Below are 6,642 nucleotides of genomic sequence, written 5' to 3' on the forward strand. Positions count from 1 at the left end.
TTCGAAACCTCTTATGGTTTCGTTCGCAAAGCCTTGCAAGGTGTATGTAATGTTGTCGATGTGATCTGCCAAGAACGTCACACCATACCAAGGAAAAAATCCTATACCCCACTTCTCTCCTAAACTTATTCTCCAATGGAAGGATTCCAACTTGTGAAACTGTGCCAACTCACGTTTTCTCCTACTACTTGAAGCGACATCAGATTGGACCCCCTCTGTCCCTACTCCCTTCTGGATAGTAAGAACCTCATATGGAAGTTTCAACAGTGACATATAACAGCATCCTGTCCACCCATATGGTAGAAATATGTATGCCTTATTACCACAGACCCACCAAATATCCTTGAAATTCCCTATAGTCACATTCCCTGGCAATATCTGGTTATGTACCCTCAAAATTGTCTTCTTTTTGTGTTGTGGTGCCTGAAAAGACGCTTCATACGAATCATTACTATTCCCACGTTCCATTTTACCCAAGTCCATCATATATTTATCACACTTTGATAACCCCATAAACGTTCCCGGCCCTTCATGAGTTGTATTTGAACAAAAACAGCTGGTAGCTCCCACTGCTGTCACCTCCATTATATCAGGGACCGCTGTTCTGATATCTTCATGCTGATCACGTATATTTACATATGGTAAATCTGCCACCCAAGAACAAGTCAATCTAGGCTTAAAAAGGTTCATTGCTAAAGCCATCACTTTATCCACTGATGATTGCTGTTGATACAAGAGCCATGATAATGCATAATTTTGACACATAGTGGTTAGTGGTTCTGGTATAGTCTCTAAAATCGAAGGCCATGAGCTTGGCGATCGGATTTTCACCAGATACGGACCATCCGTTTTCACAACCGATCTTACGGAGTGGGTTACTTGCTGAAACCATAAGTTCCTACCTGCCCACGGGTCTGCGATTTGTAACACTGAAGGATCAAACCCAAATGCCTTCCATTTAGTGTCTCTCTTCTGCAATACATGGTTCTGTTCAAACATCTCCTGTGATATCTGATCTGAGTCAACAAACTCCTTTTCCATATCTAAAATATTCCTCTGAACAGTCTCAGATGAATTTCCAACCTTCACTTCCTCAATCTCCTTCCTACTACCCACACTAATCCCCATCTCCAACATAGACTTCCGTCTCTCATTTACCATCTCTTTCATTTTCAAGGATACTTTATCAAGTGTCTGTGTCACATTCTCCAATTTCCTAGGCGTTAATATTACCGCCAAGGTAGTACTCTGATTGGAAGCATTATCATTATTTATTGATTTCAAATTTAAAGTAGCAGCCTCTGAGCTGGACGTAGATGACTCTACATCCTTTTCTTCTATCCTCTGTTCTCTAACTTCAACAATGTCATTGCTTCTGTTCACTCTAGGCTCTATTTTTGACACTTGCTTCTCGACTAAATTAACCACATCCTTAAAGGTCCAAGATGTCATATTAGATGTCTGCGTTGTATTTACAAATGTCGTAGATGCCACGGATGTCGTCACTGTTGTAACATTCATCCCCTTTGAAGTCATAATTAGAGTAGTAGCCAGAGTCGGTGTATGAACATTCTTAGTTGTTTTTGGAACTAATGTAACAAGCTTTATCTGTGTACTAATCACCTTTGGAGTGGTTACTGTAGTAAATTGTTTCTGAACTTCTTTAGTACCCCTAGAAACTCCAATAGGCCCCAAATCTTTTATCAGGAGTGACACTCTACGAGTCACACGACCTGTGATCCAATAATTTTGATATGGAACAAATTTAAACTCCGGATCTTCATAAGAACACATGTATTCTCCTTCGTCTTCCCGAGTAACGTTACGCAGGACAAGGGAACAATCATCTTTAATTTTTATCCACCTAACCTCATTAAACAAAATATACTTCCTCTGACCACGAGGCACAACGTCATCGTCCGGTCTTGTCAACAACAAATCTTCACCACGACTATTTTCCCATTTGGGAAACAAGTTCCCTCCATTATTCCATCTCCCACACTGACAAGGAAGGTAAGCTGTTCCTCCTACCCTAGCTCTGATCACAGTACTCAAATGAGGTGACGTTATAGATATCACCTGAGGCGCCTTTGTAGTTACATGTGACGCATTTATACTTTCAATAGCTTTTGCCATTGAAGGAGTAGATTTCTCTTCCCTCTGTCCAGCTTTCGTCTGGAGAGTTGATGTCATCGTTGTCAATTCTCTTGTTTCCCCAACCTCTTGTGAATCTATACTCTTATTCCCCCCTAGTATTACTAGAGACACCACGCGAACTCCAAATCCTAGCTCGGACAGCTCACTTCCAATATGTCGATCGTAAAAAGAACACCTGTAATCACCTTGATCTTCCTGTTGAGGCTTATATACATAGAGACTACAGTCTCCCTCAACCTTCACTCTCCTTTTGTCATTAACTAATGTATACTTCCCTAATGGTACTGTCTCTGACAGATCTAGGATCTTACCATGGTTATCTTCCCACTGAACTCTGAGTTTCCCTTTACCACTGTTTTCTTCTGTACACTGACATGGAAGCCTAACTGACTGTCCCAAGGTTACTTCAACCCTGGTTCTAATAACGGTCTGGTTTGACTCTTCTCCTAACTGGTCTCGGGCTCCTTGGTCTGGCTGGATCCCTGGGTTGTCCTGCAGCGGAGTCACCGCCCTTTGATATCTCTGGCGCTTTGCAGGCAACTGAAATAGGCCCTGCTGGGTCTGGGACATGTTGAAAGACAATGTCTCTGAATCTTCTGTCCTGTCCATCAACTGCCGAGTCATTTCTGGCATCATCAGGAATGTGTACAGAAACATCAACATTGTCCACAACCTGGGTGATCTCTCCTTCTGAATTCTGACTCTGGGGATTTTCATGCATCTGCCCTTCGGCTGCCTGTTCTCCCTCATTTTGTTCCACAGAGTCATCTCGACTCTGTGTGGGTTGTACCTCTTCTCTGGGTGCTTTGACGCAGTGCGATAAATGATACCAAGTTGGAGACCCCTTAACCTGGACCGCGGTTCCAGTACTGCGAACCACTTCAAACGGTCCCTCACGGCGTTCGTTATACCACTTCCGTCTAAACACCTTCACGTACACCGTGTCTCCAGGTTGCACTGTGATCCTTTTTTGCGCATCGAGCTTCTCCTGCACCTCCTCCTTAGTTTGCCTGTCAGACACATATGTGGATATTCTTTTATGTAGATTAACCATGTATGTGACATACGTTTGCATTTCATCTTCCAAAAGGGCCAAACTTGGACCTTTACCACTTGTCCGCAGACAAGGCGTTGGCATCAGTCTTCCTGTAACCAACTCATGAGGTGTCATATGTAAATCGCGGAGCTCACTAGAGCGACATACCATTAACGCCAATGGAAGTGCTGCAATCCAGTTTAACCCCGTGTGCTGGCATATTTTGACAATACGATTCTTCAGAACCCCATTCATTCTCTCGCAGATTCCTTGACTACGTGGGCTATAGATTGCCCCAAGACGCTGTTTGATTCCTAGTTTTTGCAAAATCAATTTCACCGTCTTATCCACAAACTCTTTCCCATTGTCTGAGGATATTCGATCTGGAAGTCCCCACCTGCTTATGACCTCTCTGCATAAGAACTTGGCAACCGATTGAGCATCCTTTCGTTTTGTTGGACAGGCCTCAGGCCATCGTGAAAATCTGTCCACCACGACTAGCATGTACCTTTTCCCTTCAATCGGTTTTATCATGTCAACATAGTCTATAACTAGTTCCCGCATAGGACCTCTTGGAGTTGGGATGTGGCCAGGAGGAACCGGCACTCCCCTCCGAACATTGTTTTTCAGACAGATAGTACACCTGCCTATGACATAATCAATCTGTTCAAGCAAACATGGTGCCCAAAAACCATACTCTTGCGTGATCTTTCTCTTCACTTCCCCCCTTGCAACGTGAGCTAAGCCATGCGCCTCCTGAATCATCAGACCCAACAGGTCTGGAGGTGATAGTACCAGCCCCTCATGAGTTCTCCAAAGTCCAGTAGAATCTCGGGTGGCACCTCGGTCTAGCCACAACTGTTTGTCCATTTCAGGAGCAGCTTCCTGCATTAAAATCACATCTTTGAGTGTAATTTTGTCTTCCAAGTTCACTTCATGCGTGACGAGGAGAACTTTGCCCAGTTTATCTGCTCCAGTGACTGCTTTTGCAGCTTCATCAGCCGCTCTGTTCCCTTGTGAAACCCTTGACGCATCCTTCTTATGTGCCGCACATTTAGCTATTGCTATTTCTTTAGGCTTCATCATAGCATGCAACAATTTCATGATCTGGGCGTGATGCTGTATCGGCGAACCATCCGTTTTCTTAAACCCTCGGTTCTTCCACACTGCTCCAAACAAGTGGCACACATTATGTGCATATGCAGAGTCAGTGTATATCGTCACTCGCTTCCCTTCTGCCAACAAACATGCTTCAGTTAGCCCCACCAGCTCAGCAAGTTGTGCAGATGCAGGCTGTGGTATCTCTTCAGCCTTCTCAACTGTAAATCCAGTTCCTTGGGCTTTTACTATCGCATAGCCGGCCCTTAATTTATCGCCCACACGATAACAAGACCCATCAGTCCAATACTCCAGGTCTACCACATGCAATGGGAGAGCTTGTAAATCTGATCTAAGCCTAGAGTATTTCTCTGCTTCTTGAACACAATCGTGTGGCTCACCGTCTTCTGGAGTTGGCAAATTCTCTGCTGGATTTACCGTAACACACCTTGCTAGGGTAACATCTTCCTGCTCTAAGAGCCTATGATAGTCTCTGAGCCTAGACATGGTCAAGTTGTTCTTACCATAGTTCAAAAGATTTCTTAGACTATGATGTGTAAGAATTGTCACTGGATAACCCATTGTTACAGATGATGCTTTATTGTACATTAGAGAAACTCCCACCATAGCTCTGTAACACAGTGGTAACCCTAGCTCTACTTCTGAATAAGCCGTGGAGTAATACGAAATAGGTTGAGGACTCGTACCCGTACCCGTTGGTTGACAAAGAACTGCACATGCATATTTACCCCCAATGGAAGTAGATACATATAACACAAAATTCTTAGAGTAGTCTGGAATTGCTAGCGCCGGAGCCTCTTGCAACTTCTTTTTTGTCGTTTCAAATGCCAAAAGGCCATCATGTGTCCAGGACAGATTACAGTGTAGCTTAGCATTCCCAGTATCTTTGATCATAGCTCTTAAAGGCCCCGTCAAGCTAGCATAATCCTCAACCCATGCTGAGGAATATCCTGCAATACCAAGGAATGTCATCATCTCTCGGACTGTTCTGGGTTTTGGAGCCTTACGAATAGCCTCCACGTGAATATCAGAGATGCTTCTGTGTCCCTGCGTTATTGTTTGACCCAAATAGATTACCTTCTCCTGACAATACTGCAGTTTCTTCAGAGAGGCCTTGTGGCCCTTCTCTGCCAGTATTTGTAGCAATTTAATTGAGTCCTTTTTGCATGTCTCCTCATCTGGTGAACAAATGATGATGTCGTCCACGTATTGAATCACATTGCTTTTTAGTACCTGCTCTATCCCCTCCAAATCGTCTTTCACTATTTTATTGAAAATGTGAGGACTATGTTTGAATCCTTGTGGCAGTCTCTCATACTCATAAGATTGTCCATTGTACGTGAACCCAAATAACCCTTGGCTTTCCCTACTGAGTGGAACACTGAAAAACGCACCACATAAATCTAACACTGTGAAATGTGTCGCTTTTGGCGGAAGTTGGGCTAGCAAAGTATGTGGATCCGGCACCTCTGCTGGAAAATCAACCACCACTTCATTGACCGCTCTTAGATCATGTGTTAGGCGATATGAATCATCTGGCTTCTTTATCGGCAACAAAGGCGTGTTGCTCTGGGGATCCTGTGTTATCTTCAACACCCCCGCCTTAAGAAGTCCCTCAATCTGTGGTTCAATTCCTCGGATTGCCTCTTCACTCAGTGGATACTGGTTCTTCCACGGTGGTTTGACTCCTGGTCGGAGTTCAACTCTCACTGGTTGAGCTGACTTCACAAGTCCAATATCCGTATTATGCCGAGCCCATAAACATTCTGGAACTTGTTGTAGCATCTCTTCTCTCATTGAGTCTGAGTCCATCTTAGCACTGCAGATGGATTCATGTGTCATTCGCACGGTTTGTGGCTGTCCTAGTCCTTGAGCAGAGATCATAATCTTAATGAATCTCTGATCCTCACTCGTCCAGATGGCAAGATTCTCTGTTACTGGTGTAAAAACAGCTTTTTCAGCCTCCGCCATCATTTCTCCCACTTGCTTCTGGGTATGTTCTTCACGCACCCACAAGGTCACATGTGGGACACTCTTCTCGATGTCAAACTCTTTGTCCAAATAGTCATCTTTGTGTATTTTCATAGCTGCTCCTTGTGGTCCCAAAATTATACAGCCTGAATTTATTTGAACTTGTTTTGGTTGTCGGCTCACCCATTCTTCTGCGTTTATTTGAGCATCATCATTGAAATACTGGAGCGTGCAGTGAAATGGATACTCTGGAAGCTTTGCGTCGGGCATATTTGCGGTGATAAACTTTTCCCACAACTTAACCGGCTCAAAAAAATCTGCACTGAGATTTCCAATCCAAAATACTGACGACGCTCCAG

The sequence above is a fragment of the Sebastes fasciatus genome, chromosome 21, assembly GCF_043250625.1.
Source record: "Sebastes fasciatus isolate fSebFas1 chromosome 21, fSebFas1.pri, whole genome shotgun sequence".
Taxonomy (NCBI): Eukaryota; Metazoa; Chordata; class Actinopteri; order Perciformes; family Sebastidae; genus Sebastes; species Sebastes fasciatus.